General features: G+C 45.3%; 1 pseudogene across 1 annotated transcript; it reads right to left on the reverse strand.

The window, feature by feature from the left end:
* Positions 1-17,543: 17,543 nt before the first annotated feature.
* LOC307175947 (transcription factor-like 5 protein) lies at positions 17,544-19,296 on the reverse strand (annotated as a pseudogene). The gene is made up of 2 exons: positions 17,729-19,296; positions 17,544-17,586 (listed from the first exon to the last, which is right to left on the reverse strand). The product of its transcript is annotated as a transcription factor-like 5 protein (transcript).
* Between the last annotated feature and the right edge of the window lie 497 nt (positions 19,297-19,793).

Here is a 19,793-nt window from a genome sequence, read left to right on the forward strand (position 1 = left end):
CATATGCTTCTGACCTGTGTACCATAATTACTCAGTTTGTAAGAATATCCAACCATCCTGCTGGTCAAGCAAGCATATGTGTCTTTTGGATGCAGAAACCAAGAATATATTGAATGCATATATTTAGGCACAGCTATTATCAATCCTAGGTGATGCCAGGGACTCCGTTGGTGATGAGTACTTTTTTTCTTATAAGTCCATTTCATAAAATGTCTGAAAGACCAAACTTAACTAATGTTAGTCGAAGACTTGTCCGTAGTAAATTTATTTCCAATTCAAGAACTTCTAAAACCTATCAGTATTTCAGTAGGGGCTTACATTTTTTTTTTTATTATCGGAGGTTGGTTAGGGCCAGTCACTGTTCTGAGTGATTAAGAAGGACTTTTCAGAGAAGATTTATGTTTGAGTCAGACTTGCAGAATGGATGGTATCCGACGGAGTATGAACAAAGGCATCAAGATAGGAGAATTTAAAGACGACTTCCGTGCACTCACAGGTGAGGAACTCTGTGAGAGAGTGTAGGAAGAAGAAATAGGCTCTGCTTTCTAAGTAACAGGCAAGTGGCTTTCACTTTTAATGCTTTTGATCAAATCAGGGTTAAAGTGCTTATTCCCAGCACCCAGTCTCTGGGATTCTAATTTCTAAAGCCCAGGGATATGCATTTACTTCATGAGCTGTAATAACTTAGTGTCCACATTGCTGAAATCTATAGGAGGAGAGGGAATGTGTAACGTTTGGGAAAACAAGGGCGTGTAAAACCATGGCGGCCCCCAGCCCCCAAAAATGAAAGCTGTTTCTAAACTTGAGAACTTCAGTCTGCAAAACAAAAGTTTGTGGATCTGCTCAGCAGATCATGTTTCCCAAGCAGAGATTAATGATAAAGTTTACCTGTCACAAAAGGTTTTTCACATTAATGATCCTGGTTTAGTTTGGAAACAGGTAGGTACTTTAGAACTTCTAGTGTGTCAAGAGAAGAAAGGTAACACATGATTTTATGGGGGTTTTTGTTTGTTTGTATTTTTAATGAATGCCGTTTCTACTGTTTTCCTTAACTCCTGCCATGCATAAAAATCAAATCCAGGGAATTCCCTGTCAGTCAAGTGGTTAGGACTCACTGCCGAGGGCACGGATTCAATCCCTGGTTGGGGAACTAAGATCCCGCAAGCCACGAGGCGTGGCAGAAGTCAAATTAAAAATGAAAGATTTAAAAGCAAACTTTGGAATGTTCATAAGATGTAAATGAATAACTTGCTGACCTTGAAGTTTGTGAGGAAGAATCTCTTAAGATGGACATAGAAAACCTAACTAGAAAAATTATATGTAAATTCAGGATCTTTATATATGAACGTTAATATAAATTCAATTGCATAGAAATTTTTATATCTGGAAGTGGAAAGAAGCACCTGAGAAAAAACCTAGTGGACAAAAAGTTGGTATAAATATATAAAGAATTACAAGAAAATAGAAAAATGGACAAAGATTTTAAAAGTGCATTTTTATAGAAGAGATATCTGATCAATAAATACATGAAAAGAGGCTTAACCAGGAAAATGCAAACCAAGACCACAATCTTGATTAGCATAGTTTGAAAGTCTGGCCATACCAGACGTTAGAGAAGTTGTGGATGGAGATCTCATACATTGCTGATGGGAGTTTAAATTAGTACATCCCTTTGGAAAACAATTTGGTATTGTGAAGTTGAACATTCCACATCTCTACAACTGAGCAATTCTCTGTTGAGCATATCTTTTTTAAGTATTTAAAATACTTGCATGTGTGCTTTCAGGAAATTGAAAAAGATTATTCAGAGCTGCACAATTTGAATTCGAATAAATTGGAGACGATCCAAATGTTCATTGAAAGGAAATGGATAATTTCCTGATGACATCGTCTTCATTTGTGAAAATAAGTCAACTATAGTCCAGTCGGGAACATGGTTGAATTTTAATAACAATATTGAGGGGAAAATAGCCCCAGTAAACTACATAAAACAGTACAATATCTTTATAAAGTTCAAAAATGAGCAGATCTTATGCTTAGGCGTACATATATGTGACAAAACTTTCCTTTGCCAAGGGTATGAATGACAAGTACAAAATTTAGAGGTTAACTGGAGAAGAAGCAGGGGGACAGGCTAGGTCAGGAAGACAAGGTAAGTGTAAGTTATCAGCTTGGGAGCAGGGCGGTGGGTTCACAAATACTCATTAGAAAGATCCATTCAAGAACGGGTGAAACAAGGACTATGATTAATCCAGTTCTGGGCATGAGAAGTCACAGAAAGGAAAGGAACTAAATGAGACAGTACAGTAGGCCAATAAATTCATTAGTCAAAGGCTTGCTTGAATGGTAAAGAGATTGGCACAGTTTTAAAATATGAAAAATAGCAAGTTTGATGAAACAGCATGTGAAACTGTCAATAGAGACTTAAAAATTGCTGCCCCATACATTACACCCTAAAACTGTCCTACGATCCTTTCCATTTAACTCCGCAGCAGCGTGAAGCAAGAACCAGAGATCTGGGCAGAAGAATGACTGAGCTGGGAAGGCTGTATTAGGAAATACGGAAGCAAGTGAAAAGTGAAGGGTTTCGAAAGAGGAAAGTCTTCAAGAACTCCTGGTAGCACGTTCTGAGTCTGTCCTTGTGAGGCCTGAGGAATTTTGTCATACCAGCCAAGCCAGCAGATTCAGCCTAAGGTTCCTCACTTCTTAACCTTTAGAGGAAACATACTGCATTCAGTCCTGAATCACTGAGGCATCTCCTATCGTACCCTATGTATAGCCAAGTCTTAAATTTTTCAATATTTTTTCCTCATCTTCTCTTGGATTGAAGAGTTCTTAATTGGCTTCTGTAGGGAAAGTCTACTGACTTGAGTTTAAAGTACAAAATCTACTTATATGATCCATAAACAGTACTAGGTCAAATAGACATATGGTTGTTGGTCCTTTATTTTCTTTCCCAGGATTTGCAAGAGAGGTGTCCAGAAAGTCATTTTTGGTGACTTTAGTCCATACTTGGAGGGTCTTACGAAGGATCAAGGTAGAAGAGCCAGAAAAATTGGAAATGAGACAATTTCTTTGGAGAATGCTTTAGAGTGCTGGGCATGTCCCTCCAGCATCACCTGCCTGCTCAGTGGAGGAGAGGAGGGGGGCACTTCACAAACTATTCTGGAATCTAATATACGACACAGAGTGAAGCTAGGCTCATTGGAAATTCTCAAGTCGAGATAGTGTCTAGCTGGCAATGCTGATGGCAGAGCCGTGAGAAGTAACTGCATTAAGAAATCGTCTGCTCTCTCAGGGTTTGTGGAGGTGAAGAATGTAGACGTGTTTCCAGGAAGCCAGAATCAAGACAAGGAACTTGGCCTAAAAGGGCTGCCTGGATAGGATCCCTGTACCATAGTCTGAGGGGCAGAGCAGCAGCAGCTGATGGTGAGAGTGCTCAAGATCTAACCTGTGACTTGTCTCCAAAGAATCAGCGAGTGACTAAGAAAGTTGGCTGTAACAACTGTCATGGTCAGAGGAGAGCAGTGCCTAGTTTCCTTCAGGTTCCATCCTGTGAGACCTTTTCCGCCCTCCACCCAAGGCAACCGCGGTGGAGCGAGTGCAGCCAGTGGCTGAGGGAGGAGTGGGCCAGGTGAGGACATGGAGAATGAAGCTGCCCACAAGTCCCTCCAGTAGTGGACCACAAAGGAAAGGAGCTTTAACAGGAAGTGCAATTAGATCTTCATCCCCACTTATAAAACAATCTCAGCTCAGTGAAAAATGACAAGGGTGAGTCTGCAAAAGACAAAGGATTAGCTCACCAAGAGCTTGAGTGAAAGAGCCATCTGAAAGAAGTTATAAAATGTGTTTGATATATTAAGAAGGTGAAAGAAAGAATAGAAACAAAAATGAAAAAAATTAAAAAGACACTGAAAAAAATGAATTGAACAGGTAGTTGAGTAATCTGGCCAGTAATCTAATTTAGAACTAAAACCCAGCTCAACAAACTAAGAAAACATTGTTCCTATTTCCTACTTGATTTTTTTGTTTCATTTTTTTTTCTTTCTTTCAAGGAACTTTAAAGCAAAACACTAACAATGAGGAATTTTACTTTTCCCAGGAAATAAAATCTTTTCTGCCTAATGACACAAAACAGCAACTATTTTTTCCTGAGAATAAAGTCTTGTCTTTTATTAAGAAAAAAACATTTATTATATATTGTATCTTATTTTTTAAATCTTGATTGTATCATTTAGCAAAACTTGAGAGTGGCCTCTCATCAAAGAAATAGACTCAACATTGTGGAACTTCAGGTAATTTGGAGTTAAAGGCCTTTTTTGGTTGCATATTCTTAACTAGAGTAGCAAACGTGAAATAGTCTTCTTAAAATTTTAGACTTACAAAAAAGTTGCAAAAATAGTACAAAGAATTTTTATGTACCTTTCACCTAGATTTTCCAAATGTCAATATATTACCACATTTTTCTCCTTAAATATTTTTTTCTGAATCATTTGAGAGTAAATTTGAGAGGTATGATGCCTCTTTACCTCTATATGCTTGAGTGTTTATTTCTTTAAAAAAAGATAGTCTCAGGAATTCCCCAGCAGCCCAGTGGTTAAGGACTCAGCACTTTCACTGCCGGGTCCCTGGTCCGGGAACTAAGATACCGCAAGGTGCGCAGCACAGCCAAAAAAAAAAAAAAAAAAAAAGTCTCATATGAAACTATATAATTATCAAAACCAGAAAATTTACACTGATGTGATACTAATATCTAATCTGCAGACCTTATTCAAATCTACCAGTTATCCTACAAATGACCTTTGTGGCAGAAGAAAAAAACTTTTTGTCTGGGTCTCAGATCCAATCCAGGATCTTCAGTTGTATGTATTTAGTTGTTATGTCTCTTTAGTTTCCTTTAATCTGGAACAATTTCTCGGTTTTTGTCTTCATGGCATTTTGAAGAGTACAGACCAATTAATTTATAGAATGTTTCTTTTTTTATTGTTTATTTTTCCCTGATGTTTTCTCATTAGTTTCAGGTTGTGCCCTTTTTCAGGAGTCCCACTGAAGTGATGTGAGCACTGGGACACACTTTCAGGTACAGCCCTGCTCCGCCCAGGCCTCTGGTTGTCTTTATAGAGACAACTGCCTTCCAGCTCACACATGGACCCCAGATGTCTCAAGCTGCCTTTATTTGTTGGTCATATTCTTTACTTCAAAGGATAAAGTCAAAATCCGCACTGTCCAGTGCAGGAGCCACTCGCCACAGGTGACTGTGAAGAACTTGAAATGTGTCTGGTCCAGACTGAGCTGTGCCGGATTTCTGAGGCTTAGTATGAAAAAAGAATGTAAAATATCTCATTGATAACGTTTTTATCAATCAAGATGTTTTTATCTTGATTATAGGTAGAAATGACAATGTTTGGTGCATATAGAATTAAAAGGCATATATTTTAAAAATTAATTTTCCCTTTTTGTTTTTGCGGTACGCGGGCCTCTCACTGTTGTGGCCTCTCCCGTTGCAGAGCACAGGCTCCGGACACGCAGGCTCAGCGGCCATGGCTCACGGGCCCAGCCGCTCCGCGGCATGTGGCATCTTCGCGGACCGGGGCACGAACCCGTGTCTCCTGCATCGACAGGCGCACTCTCAACCACTGCGCCACCAGGGAAGTCCTAATTTTACTTTTTAATGTGACTACTAGAAAATTTAAAATTACATATGTGGCTTGCATTCTATTTCTATTAGACAGTGCTTGTCTCAGAAGTAAAAATCACAACTCTCAAATGTGTCATGAATGTGACTACTAGAAAATTTAAAATTACATATGTGGCTTGCATTCTATTTCTATTAGACAGTGCTTGTCTCAGAAGTAAAAATCACAACTCTCAAATGTGTCATGAACGTGTCAAGGATTCTTTGAAACTCATTAATTAATGAGGGAACCAATATGTGAGAAGCCAAGATGTTAGGATTTAACAACGAAATTTAATAACAAAATGTTAGGACACAATGGCTGGGTTAGATATAAAACCAGTTAATCCTTAAGGGTTATTTGTTCCACTCAACAGAAATTATCTGCCTCTTTACTGGACAAAATTTATAATTCATTTATTTATTTATATTTGGCTGCGTTGGGTCTTCGTTGCTGCGCGCGGGCTTTCTCTAGTTGCGGCCAGCGGGGGCTACTCTTTGTTGCGGTGCACGGGCTTCTCATCGCGGTGGCTTCTCTTGCTGTGGAGCACGGGCTCTAGGCGCAGGCTTCAGTAGTAGTGGCATGCAGGCTCAGTAGTCGTGGCTCGCGGGCTCTAGAGCGGAGGCTCAGTAGTTGTGGCGCACGGGCTTAGTTGCTCCGCGGCATGTGGGATCTTCCCAGACCAGGGCTCGAACCCATGTCCCCTGCGTTGGTATGTGGGTTCTTAATCACTGCCCCAGCAACCACTGTACCACCAGGGAAGTCCCTGGACAAAATTTATAAATTAACAAGTAACATCACTAAGTGTGGGACTTTTAATCAATAGGAAACAATGAGATGTACTAAGTACATTCCACTGGACCAGTGCTTACAATAGAAATAAAATACAAACCACATATGTAATTTTAAATTTTTGAGTTGCCGTATTAAAAAAGCAGGTGAAATTAATTTTAGTAATAAATTTTATTTAACCCAATATATCTGAAATATTATCACTTCAACATGTAATCAACATGAAAATTATTAATAAGCTATGTTACAATTTTTTTCCATGCTAAGTCTATGAAATCCAGTGTAGATTTTCCACTTACAGCATGTCTCAATTCAGAGGCAACCACTCAGAAGCTCAGTAGCCGCAATGGCTAGTGGCTATTGCATTGGGCAGGGTAATTCCAGACACTCTTGGGTGGTCTTTTCCTGCTATGATATGGAAAGGATGTGCCGTCCACCTTATCTGCCTTATTTCCAAATGTTGGTTGTTTCTTCTGACAGTACCCAGAGCTTCATACGAAATAGGTGGGCTCTAAGGATGTTTGGGATGCAAAAGTTCATGCAGTGAATCTGAGTGTGGGCTGTGGAGACAGTCTGGGATCGAATCCTTGCAAGGATTGAATGAGATGATACACATCACATCTAGCTCAATGTCTGGCACATAGGAGGTGCTCCATAAGTACCAGTGGCCCCTCTGGCAAGGGAAAGAGTCACTCAGATGAGTCATTCGTCTACACAGAATGGCAGTGACTCGCCCCAGCCAGGGCTAAAGTACTGCTGGCTGAGAAACCCTTTTCAGAAACTTCCCCTGTTTTTAGTACTCACTCTTCCAGAATTCTCTGCAGCCTCCAATGGGGCTCGAACACTTAGCTCCCTCCTTCTCCTTCTCCTCAGAAAGGCTGAGAAAGGGAAAGTCAGCTCCTAAACTCCCTCAGGCAGATCAAGTCCCCTAAGACCCTAGCAGCAGGCAGAAGGCACAACCGTGCCATCCACTCCACAGGCGGTGTGGAAGTGAAGCCCAGCCCGGACCCAGCCCACAGAGCCGACTCTTCTCCCCGGTCTGAGAACTGTCCATTTGATAAAAGAGAAAGTGAGGTCAGGGGAGTCTGATAAGAGAGGGCCACACCCTTTAGTGAAAATGCAGGTGCATGAAAAGCTTTCATAATACGTAAAGGCAGGCCTGATATTCAGCCATTAATGCCATTCCGGCTGTTGACAGCCGCTGCCTGTTCTGATGCGCTGGTGCCCAGTTCTCTCCAGTTAAGATGTTGTTATTCAAATAGTACCTCTGGATGGAGGTGTCCTTTACGGAGCCTCTCAAGATGCCTCATTATGCCAAGATGGACCTACGGTCCTTCACACGTGCTACTACCTTGCCCTTTCCATCTCTCTTCCTACCTCTTCTCCACGAGATTCAACATCAACAAACAAGCCAGCTACTCCTCCGTAGCTTGCCTGGCCCTTGGAAGAGAGAGTTCCCGATAGTACGCGCTCTGTTGATTGGACCAGAGATGGTCAGCTGAGCCCCAAACAGCTGACCATTGGCTGGCTAGTGAGTTGGGTGTCCTGGATTGGAGAATTGAGCTGGATCCATCAGCTTCTATACACTGTGGCCAGGTAGTGATAAATACACAAAAACAAAGCAAATCAAAAATGGTGCTAGGGCTTCCCTGGTGGCGCAGTGGTTGAGAGTCCGCCTGCCGATGCAGCGGACACGGGTTCGTGCCCCGGTCCGGGAAGAGCCCACATGCCGCGGAGCGGCTGGGCCCGTGAGCCATGGCCGCTGAGCCTGCGCGTCCGGAGCCTGTGCTCTGCAACGGGAGAGGCCACAACAGTGAGAGGCCCGCGTACCGCGGAAAAAAAAAAAAAAAAAAAAAATGGTAGTAGAAGTTTATTTGGATTCTGGGCTTGGAGCCTATGACAGCCATTTGGGGATCACTTATAAACTGATGAGCCAGCAGAGAAGCTGATCTACAGAGGAGAAGGAAGAGACACACAGAGGGAGTCAGAAATGAGAAGGAGGCAGGGAGGGAGGGAGGGAAGGAGTGAGAGAGAGAGGGGGAATGAAAGAGAGAGAGAGAGAGGAAGGGAGGGGCAGGGAGCCTCTGTGTCTCCTCTACACTTTCCACTGTCCTGTTCCAGATTAACGACCCTGGGCTACATAACTCATTTCCTGGCTTAGGTTCCAGGAGATCTCTCAATTCCTAATTTGAAGAGATTTCTATTCCTTGAAGACAAATGCACCTTGGCTACAATATTATTCTTTGAGACTCGGATTGAATGCCTCCTTGTGCCAGGACTCCCCTGTCTCAACAGTCACTGCCCTTGGCTGTCTCCTCTCTTGACTCTAGGCATCTCCAGGTCAGGGGCTTGTTCTACATTTCTTTGATATTCTCAGCACCCAGCACAGAGCTCGCTAAGTATCTGTTGCCCTATGTATGATTGTTGATTGAGAGAATTAAATATACCTTAGTGTTTTCAGCCTCCGGAAGAAAATTCCTTACCTTCGCATGGCTTTTATAGTTTATAAAACATATTCATCCCCAGGCTTCTAGCTTAGAGATGAGCTGGTCAGTGTAACTATATGTTTGTGTTCTTCTAGAATGATACCGACTTAGAACCGACTGCTGGGGAGGGCTTCTGGGGCTGCCTCTCACTTGACAGAAGCGGGCAATAGAGAAGTTCAGTGACCTGCCTGACGTCATGCAGTTGGTGACATGACTGAGACCGTAAGTCGGGTCTCCTGACCCCGAATCGGGGTATTTCCTGTGCTCGTAATCTGAATCCTTGTATTTATCTCCACCTTAATGAAATAGGTTGTGATGACCCCCCCAAATGCTAAGTCGATCCTTGAAGAAGGCTTTTTAAGGGCCACCTCTGAAAACCCTCACCTTGCTCCAAGGACTGACTGCTCAGCGAATCTAGGGCAAGGTTTTAAAGAACATCGGCTCCCTAGGAACTAGGGCGGCACTGCCGCTCAAAGCAGCACTTGTCTCCCTGGTTGATCTCCCGGACTGTAACCCCACACAAAACCATAATAGTCAGGCCTCTGAGCTCCACGCTGTCCCCATTCCCCAGAATTCGTCCTCAACTCATCCATCGTATTGCCAAAGCATTCCCAGTGATTCCCACCCGACTCACCATTTCTTGGTACCACCAGGAATGCTAAAGGAAACACTCAAGCCCCAGAAGCAAGCGTCTTATTTCCCTGCTTCTGTTAGCCGCTCCTTCCCACCCCCCCAGCATTAACATGTGGGATGTCTAGTCCTCAAACTGTTACCCTTTAATCAATACGCTCCTGATAAGAGAACAATTCTCTACAGAATTTTAAGTGGAGTCTACAAATTCTAAGTGCTCACATTAGTGGATTTTTTCCTACATATAGGATATTACACTACTAGGAATATACATATTAAACCAGTAGTCTGGGTATATTCCAATTACTAATGTGATTAAAACCATTTTATCATTTTGGAAATGCTGCCAAGTTTGTCAAAGAAAATGGCTTATCCTCGGGGCTTCCCTGGTGGTCCAGTGGCTAAGACTCCACGCTCCCAATGCAGGGGGCGTGGGTTGATCCCTGGTCAGGGAACTAGATCCCACATGCCATAATGAAAGATCCCACACGCGGCAATGAAGATCCCGCACGGTGCAACTAAGAGCCGGCACAGCCAATAAATAAATAAATAAATGGCCCCCCCTCCCCCGCAAGAAAAAGGCTAATTCTCTTATTCTGCACTCAGTCCTCCATGGCAGGCCAGTATGTGTGATTTTTGACAAATGCAAAATGTCCTTTGAAGCTCTCTACAACGGGGGAAAAAAGTCCCCAAATTATGAGAAATACTTTTTTATGCTCCACAAAGGCAACTACCTTTATTTTTGTATTTATGTGAAATTCATGTAACACAATGTTAATCATTTTATAGTGAACAATTCAGTGGCATTTAGTACATTCACAATGTTGTGCAAATACCACCTCTGTTTAGTTCTAAACAATTTTCATCACCCCCAAAAGGTAATAGCATGTCCATTAAGCAGCTGCTCCCTGTTTCCTTCTCCCTCTAGCCCCTGGCAAGCACCAATCTGCTTTTTTGTCTCTGTGGATTTACCTGACCTGGACATTTCATATTCATGTAATCATAGCATATGTGGCTTTTTCTGTCTAGCTTCTTTCACTTAGCATGATGTTTTCAAGGTTCATCCACATTGCAGCAGATATCAGTACTTCACTTTTTATAGCTGGATAAGTTTCCATTGTATTCATGTACGGAGCCTGTCTGAACTCGAGGGGACAAGACACAGACCTCAGCTATCTATGGGAGGAGTGTCAAAGAATTTGTGGCCATCTTTAAAGCACCACAATAAGTAAAATGAAATCCTTTTTTTCTCTTGCACTTTTTGTGGGGGGGGGGGGGCTGGAGGGCATTGCTGAGCGTAGCTAGTTGAATTTGCACAGTCTTAGTGTGACTAAGTGGGCCTCCACTGTACTTCGAATCATGGCTTCTCCGCACTGAGGGCCTCCTATAGGCCAGGCACCTGCTTTATTTCTCATAATCACAATGCCTTCAAGTGTAGATGCTGTGCTATTTCACAGGAGAGACCCTGACAGGTTAAGGAACTGTCCGACGGCCAGATAGTATCAACCGCCAAGCCCCTGACCGCCACCTTGCCATGCTGCGTCTAGAGCTCATTCCCCTCTTGGCTTCTGCCTTTGCCCATTCAGGCTACTATAAGAAAATACCAGAGGCCGGGTAGTTATAAACAACAGGAATTTATTTCTCACGGTTCTGGAGGCTGAAAGACTGACAGCAGGTGCAGACATGGCCTGGTGAGGGCCCTCTTCTGGGCGGTAGACTCCTCCCTGCATCCTCACGTGGTGGGAGGGTCCAGGGAGCCCTCTGGGGTCTTTTATGCAGTCCCTTTCACCAGGGTTCCACCCTTATACCCTAAGCACCTCTCAAAGGCCCACCTCCTGATACCATTATACTGAGGGTTAGGAATTTAGGGGCACACAAACATTCAGTCCATAGCAACTGCTCTTTCTGGTCGCCTGACCTTGAATCCTACCCTGTCTAGGTCACAAATCTCACCCTGTCCCTTTCCCATATCCTCCTTCAGCACATCAAGCAACAGTCACACCTCTCAGCCTGACCTCACCTTCTTCTCCTTCTCACCTCGAGCTGTGCCATCCAGCCCTACTTAATTGCTTCTGGTTGACAGACTATTCCAGCTCCCATTACAGCTCTGTGCCTTTGCACATGCTGTTCCCTTGACTGGAACGCCCTCGTTGTTTTTCTCCTTGGCAAACACCTACTTATCCCCCAAGTCTCAGCTCCTCTGTGAAGGCTCCCTGGTGCCCCCATGTAGAATCAAGAACTCGTTCCCGTGGGTCCCCGTGGGTCCCCGTGGTGCCTGCGGGGCCTCTCCTGTAGCCTTTGCCTTCCCATCTAGGCATCTCCAGGACTCAGCATCGCGCCTGGCCCTGGGCCTGCAACACCTGCTCCTGAAGCGGCTGCCCCCTTGCCCAGCCCCTCGGGCCAGCCCCCTGGACGGTGCTCCAGGTCTGCTGCAGGTCATGGGGCCCCGGGCCAGATGAGGCAATTCTGAAAGGCACACGGTGTCTGGGGCAGTTGTGCAAGGATTTGGTGGAGGAGGGGTTAGAGTTCTCCAGTTCTCTTTTGCTGAGATGCCGGATGTACATAATCTTTTCCTTTTTCTGGTAAAAAAAAAAGGACAAAAGTCTCTCCAAAACTTCGGACATCCCTTGTTTGGTCCATTTCTTTTCCTTTACCTCTGTTTCTCCTGCAATTATTTTATCTTCTTCTCCTTTTCTGAGCCCTGGGTGGGGGAAGAGGCCCAGGTTGGAGAGAAGGACAGTGAGGGGAAGAAGCAGAGGGAGGAAAAAAATTGTACATTATTTTATCCTGAGAGAATTTTTTTGTCTTCTGGGATTCCCCTCTACAAACAAGTGCACGGAAGCCAACATTTTTGTTTTACTCAAGGGCTTTCCCTTTTCTTGAGAATTTTCCTGGGGAGGGACAATAGTTAAATGCCAGAGTTTCAGGTGGCCTGGCGATTGAGTCAACACCAAGTTAAGAGAGTGGGAGCTGAGAAAAGGGTGTCTGAGAAACTTGCAGATAAAATTTGTTTCAGAAAAGCCATTCAGCGCTGGTCTCCTTCCTGGGGTCCCTGCCCCCTTTTAGGGGCATACTCAGCCCCTCTAATGCCAGAGTTGCTCCGATCTAGTTAAGGAACACAGTGTGACTGTAAGGAATCTTATTCCTAGAGCTTGTCTCAGGCAGGGTGAGAGGGTCAGAATTTATGAAAATCATTGCATTTCTGTGACATTCCTTCATTCGTGGATTCTTGTATTTATTCAGCAAATATCAATTGAGCACCTTACATACCCCAGGTAGTGTGCTGGGCCCTAAATTTTCACCAGTGAACAACAGAGACTTTATTTGCCCTGTAGCTTCCAGGAAGAATAGATATCACCATATATCACACATACTTCCTGCCTGATTTCTGCCTGTTCTCCTTGAATTGTAGAGCCAAAGAACTTAGAAATGCCTAGTTCAAGGCATGTGTGTTCCAGGTGAGAGAAGAAAGTGCCAGAGAGTTCGATGATCTGCTCAAAGCCACTCCAATTGGTAAGTGGGAGCTGGGACTCCTACACAGATCCTTTGAGAACTAGTTCTGTGCTCTGGCGATGACCCCAGAGACTGAGAAAACACAGGGTTTTTTTCCCTTAACCTTTGAGATACATGAACATTGTAGCAAGTCCACTTTCCTGATGTTGATTATCACCCTAACAGATGCTCTGCGGGCTTAGCATCTGTCAGGATGGTGCTTGCACACATCTTAGCAGGGCTGGTGCTTGAGCACACTAGGTGAACAGAAGTGGTCCGGACCCTGTAGAAGCTGATGAGACTAATGGCGGTGACACAGGGCACTATTGTCCAAAAGCCCTGGGCCTTCAGGGCCAGCGGTGCCTACCTGAGAACGCTCTGGAGCCAGCTGGGCGCAGACAAGGCATGGAGCTCCAGGACTGAGCCGGGATGCCCCTGGGGCCGGGCCCGGGAGACAAGCAGAATGCAGAGTCTTCTATATGAAGAGGGCCAGGAGTCATTGCAAAGAAGAGAAAGCCAGGTCTGGTGTAAACCGCTCTGTTATAGGTTGAACTGTCTCCCTCAAAAACGTGTTGAAGGGCTTCCCTGGTGGCGCAGTGGTTGAGAGTCCGCCTGCCGATGCAGGGGACACGGGTTCGTGCCCTGGTATGGGAAGATCCCACGTGCCGTGGAGCGGCTGGGCCTATGAGCCATGGCCACTGAGCCTGCGCGTCCAGAGCCTGTGCTCTGCAATGGGAGAGAAAGGTGTTGAAGTCCTAAGCTCCCGTACCTGTGAATGTGGCCTTATTTGGTAATAGAGTTTGTTTGTTTTCTGCTTCTTTTTTTCCTAGCTTTATTGAGATATAATTAACATATAACATTGTGTACATTTATTTATTTGATTTGATACACTTATATATTGCAAACTGTGGTAATAGGACCCTTTGGACCCTTATTTCTTAATTATTTGGAAACAGAATCATCAAATGGATAATCAAGATGAGGTCAGTAGAGTGGGTCCTAACCCAATATGACTGGTGTCCTTATAAAAAGGGGAAATTTGGATGTGGGGACAGACCCACTCACAGGGAGAGTGCCGTGTGAAGATAAAGACAGATATTGGGATGATGTGTCTATAAGCCAAGCAACACCAAGGATTGCTAGCAAACCACCAGCAGCAAGGAAAGAGACCTGGAACAGAGCCTTCTTCAGAAACCTCAGAAGGAACCACCCTTCTGACACCTTGATCACGGACTACTAACCTCCAGAACTGAGACAATAGATAGATCTCTGTCATTTTTAAGCCACCCAGATTGTGGTATAGTTGCCCCTTGAACAACACAGGTTTGAATGGTGTGGGTCCACTTACAGGTGGATTTTTTTCAGCAGTAAATACAGTATGACATGATCCCTAGTTGGGTGAGCCGTGGATACAGAATGGCAGGTACAGAAAGCTGACTATGGGATTTTGGTCTTGGAACCAGTCTCCGTGGATACTGAGGGTCGACTGTACTGTGTTACATCAGCCCTTAGCAAAGTAGTACAGGCTCCAACTGGAGTGAGCAGATTAGAGTGGGAGCTGGACACTGCTTGAGAAATGCCCAGAGTCCTGGAGGAGCCATCAGGGATTCACACTAAAATAAAGAACATCACGGGGGAAGGGGGGAGAGATAAACTGGGAGACTGGGATTGACATATACACACTACTGTATATAAAATAGATAACTAATAAGGGCCTACTGTATAGCACAGGGAACTCTACTCAATACTCTGTAATGGCCTATATGGGAAAAGAATCTAAAAAAGAATGGATATATGTATATGTATAACTGATTCACTTTGCTGTACACCTGAAACTAATACAACATTGTAAATCAACTCTACTCCAATAAAAATTAAAAAAAAAAAAAAAATAACAGGGCTTCCCTGGTGGCGCAGTGGTTGAGAGTCTGCCTGCTCATGCAGGGGACATGGGTTCGTGCCCCGGTCTGGGAGGATCCCACATGCCGCGGAGCGGCTCGGCCCGTGAGCCATGGCCACTGAGTCTGCGCGTCCAGAGCCTGTGCTCTGCAACGCAAGAGGCCACAAGAGTGAGAGGCCCGCATACCACAAAAAAAAAAAATAACATCACTGGGTAAGCCCATGATTCTGGCCAAGGTCCCCTGCTGCTTCCAGACCTGGTCGGGGAGAGTCACAGACCCTTTGAAAACCTGGATCTCCTCACCATCTCTGCCCACAGGGGCCTTGAGCATCTCTGAAGATCAGAAATGCCTCCACTTTATTGGGGGCAAAATCAATTTCAATTGCTGTCAGCTTGTCTTCCAGCTGTCAGTTTGGGCCAGAGCTTCATATATTTCCTATCAATAATTCAATTATATCAGCAGTAGAGGCTCCAGGGCTTCCCCGGGGAGCCAGCGAACACCATTCATTATTAAGCTCCAGCCTGGATGCCTACCCCGTTACTCCTCCCTTCCTTTCTCAGCCCTTCATTTTCATCTCCTTTTTCTACTCTTTCTCTGAGTCTGTTCCCCATCATATGGTGTGGACGCCTTTCAGATTTTGTACAGTTTTCCACACCCATATGCTGTCATCCTACACATGCAGAGATGCAAGAGTCTAAGAGGAAAGATGTAGTTAAGAATTCTTCCAATTCTTCATCATACTTAAAAAGGCTTTGTGTGTAGGAACATTTATAGGTTTTTGCTTGTTTGTTGCTCTTTTTTCCCCCAAGATCCTTGTGGATTGTTCAAACAGGGCATCTTGGCCGGGCAGCTGGGGAGAAGGACCACAGGCTTCCTTCTGTTGGCTCCTTTGTACACCCTGATTGCCCGGGAGCCCCTGGTTGTGTGAGTGGTGGAGAAGAGGAGTGAGTGGGTTGCGTAGACTGTGTAGCGGCCACTGGAGAGGCGCAGGGCCAGGAGAAAGGGATCAACCGTGGGCTGGCTGTTTCCCACCTGGCTCCTTGAGCAGGACACAGCCTTTGTTAGGGGCCGAGGACCAGCACTGAAGGAACTGGCTTCACCAGAGACCTCGTGAGACTCCGGGCTCGTCTCACACCAGGGATCAGCGGCCAAGACTGCACCTGGGGCAGCATCCGTGACAAGGCCAGTCAGCAGTGGCAATGGTGAGACAGCTTTCAGTGGCATCTCAGGCAGTGAACAGTAATGAGTGGGATTTGGAGCATAAGAGGAGTAACATTGGACAGTCCATGGTGACTGCCAGCAACAGACAGTCTGGTTTGAGGGCACATAGGGGCTCCTACAAGTAACTGGGAGAATTGAACAGAGTGAGGGCGGGGACAAGGCCTATGGGCTTGCAGTCAAGCAGCTGGGGGCTCAGGACCACTGTATTTTGGAGATTGACGTTAATCTGATCTCTTTGGAACTCATAGTCTGTGGAAGTCTGCAACATACGACTTATATCCTAAATACAGGGTGATTAAAGAAACAATCGTTGGTCACTTTCACTTTCAAATATTTATTCTTCAGTGTTCTGGTGATCTATAGCTAGGAAACAAAACGATATATGAAATCTTCAGATTAATGACTGGCCACAGTATTACAAAAAAAATAAAGAATTTAATGTACAGTATCCCTTCCATACAAAGGTCTCGTCTGATTTACCTGCCTCCTTTGTGTACAAACATTTAACTATCTCCCATTGACAGTATTTATTGAAAGTGACTGTATTGCACTAAAGTCTATTGGTATTATCTATTGTAATAAATAAAGCCACTCATTTGAAAAACTCAGTTCCAAACACTACAGTTTATTACACAGAAAGTAATGACTCTCAATATGAAAATGAGGGCATTGAAGCAATCTACCGTGACAATATTTCATTTATGGACAAAAGTACCTTTAAAGGAGATCTCTGGAAAATTTCTGGCAGAAAGGTTTAAAATAGGACTGCATTTTGCAATACAGTTCTATGCAGCTAGAAATCATTACAAGGGGAAGCGATAAACAAATGAAATAAAATGTCCAAACTACTTATAGTTAAGAACGATTTAACTTGTTCTAGTTGCTAAGGGGGCTTATTTAAAATGTAAATAAAATAAGTAAAAAGCAATGTACCTTCTAAGACTAAAGAAATTACAAAGGATGTTAATTTTTCAAGTTATCATGTTAAGAAAACATGATGGAATCAGACAGATAATTGAAAAATTACTTACTAATTGTCAAGATGTCTTCCTCCCCAAATGGTCTAAGAGGACATTAATCGGTAAGCATTTTGTTTTAGATAAATATTTTTACAAAATGTGCTTTCAAAGTCCCCACTGGAGTCCCATCAGCTGAATCATGTTCCTTTAGAGTTAGACTATCAGAGCTGAGTTCCAGGGTCTTAGGAAATGTTTATGGGTCACGAAGGAACAGCCGTTTACTTCCCAGGCATTAGTGTTCACATCCAGTCACTTGATCTCCATAGCTGGGCTACTCTGTACTCTCCTGTGTGGGACACGTCACCAAGGAGTCTGGTCTGGTCAACTTTAGCCTTCAGCCAGTTTTACCGCAAAATACACTCTCAAATTCCTTTTTAAGAGAATCTCCATGTCTTTCCTGAATATATTTCAGGAACGCTGTGGTCCACTGCAGAGTCGTTGCCTTATCGGTCTCGGCGTTGCAGAACGGGACTAAAAGATTCAACTCATCACAACAAATGCGGATTCTGCGCCTTCTATCTCTTTCCATGCGGTTGTGCCTCTCCCTGCGCTGGGACCTGCCCCGCTGGGGCCCGCTCTGGGTCTGCTCCCCGAGGGTGGCCTGGGACGACTCCACCGACTTGCCAAGCACCCTGCGCTGCTGTGGAGCCTTCACCCACATTCTGGAGCTCTCCAAGGGCTCTTCGTTCTATGTTTGTGTCCAACTGACGTACCCTACTCCGACTCCTCTTATTTATTGCTTGTTTACATAGCGCTTCTCCTACTTTAATCCAAACCTGCTCAGGCAAAGCTTGGATGCTTGGTAGCTTCAAGTACAGAACATAAGTTACTAGAACTCTGTGTTTGTGAAAGATTAGAATTTCCACTAGTAGAGCAACTATTTGCAGTAAACAGAGGGTATGTAAATTGCAGAGCAGTAGTTGCAGCAGCAGTTTTATTTTTCACTAATGTTGTACATTTGTTTTGTTGCTGATGAAGAGGAACATTCATTAATTCGGATGGATGGCGAATAAGAGTTACCAAATTGTTGAGCGCCATGCCGGGCTCGGGGGCATCCGCGCCGCGCGGGGCTGGCGGGGGCTCGGCTGGGATGCTGTTGAAGCGGTCCTCCAGGCGGACGCGCACGGCCGAGTTGGCCCGCGCCTCGGGCGCGCCCTCCACGTTCTCCTTGCCGGCGCCGTCGGGCGCCTTGGGCCGGCGTGCGTCGGCGCCCGGGCCGTCGGCGCCCGGCGTCTTCTCGGCGGCGGGGGGTGCGCCCGCCTCGCTCAGCAGCATCATGCGCAGCTCCTGGAAGTCGATGTGGCCCAGGCACTGGTTGGCGCCCGCGAAGCCGCCATCGGCCAGCGCAGGCGGGCACAGCACCGGGTACACGGGCGGCGCGCCCCCCGCCGCCGCGCCCCCAGCCGCCGCGAAGACCCCCGCCTTCCGCGCCAAGAGGGCCGAGTTGAGGCGCGTCTCGAGCTCGCCGTCGGCCGCCGCCACCTCCATGTGCGAGTAGAGGATGTGCTGCAGCTGCGTGTACTCGATCTCGGTCATCTCCACAAGGCTCAGGTCGGTGGTCGTGAAACTCAGCCCCGCCTCGCCCAGCGCCGCGTCCGCGCTCTCGGGGCCCGCCGGCCCGCCCGCCTGCGGCGGCTCCGGCTGTCCGGGGCCCGACATGCCGGCGCCAACGGCGTGGGGCGCGCGTACGGGCCGGCGGGGCTAGGCCGGGCGGGCTCTACCATTTCTTTATCTCTAAATTAAGGTAATAATATTTACTGGTATCAGAAAGTATAGGCTATTTTATGCTGCAGTAACAAAGACCCCCAAATCTCAGCTGCTTAATACCACTACAGTTTATTTCTCACTCACGCAAAAAGTCCAGCAATTCCATAGTAGAGCCGTGGGTCCAGTGATTCTCCAGGGCAGCTGTTCTCTATGAGTTGGTTCTTCTTTCCAGGGTGCGTTGGTCTTAAGGCACCTCTATACCAACATGTGCTTCCAAGATCACTGTAGCAGGGGAAGAGAGTTTAAATGCTTCCGTGCAAAAGTGACTCACATTTCATTGGCCAAAGCAAGTTAAATGGCTAAGCCTAGTTTAAAGGGGGGAAAGGAAGCATAATCCTCCCTGCCAGAAAGACAGGAGGACCTGACAGAGTGGTGAGCAGCAGTGATGTCATTTCACTACTCCAGAGGGTAGAGGCGATGATTAAATGAGATCAAGTCATCCCTGAGAACCACACAGCCACATTGAGAAGAGATTTCTAGAAGGCTAGTTAGCCCCATTCAACAATTATTCCTGCTCAGTAACCTCAGGGACACAAATTTAACTGGTGAGTTACATTTGCAGGTTTTGGAACTTCCATGGTGTCTTAGTCCATTCAGGCTGCTATAACAAATATCACAGACTGAGTGGCTTATAAAGAAAATTAATTTATTTCTTACAGTTCTGGATGCTGGGAAGTACGAGGTCAAGGCACTAGTGTCTGGTGAGAGCCTGTTTCCTCCTAGACAACCGGTTGTCTTCTCACTGTAAACTTAAATGTCAAAAGGGGCAAGTGAGCTCTCTGGGTTCTCTTTTTCTGAGGCCACTAATCT

The sequence above is a fragment of the Stenella coeruleoalba genome, assembly GCF_951394435.1.
Source record: "Stenella coeruleoalba genome assembly, chromosome: 17".
Classification (NCBI taxonomy): domain Eukaryota; kingdom Metazoa; phylum Chordata; class Mammalia; order Artiodactyla; family Delphinidae; genus Stenella; species Stenella coeruleoalba.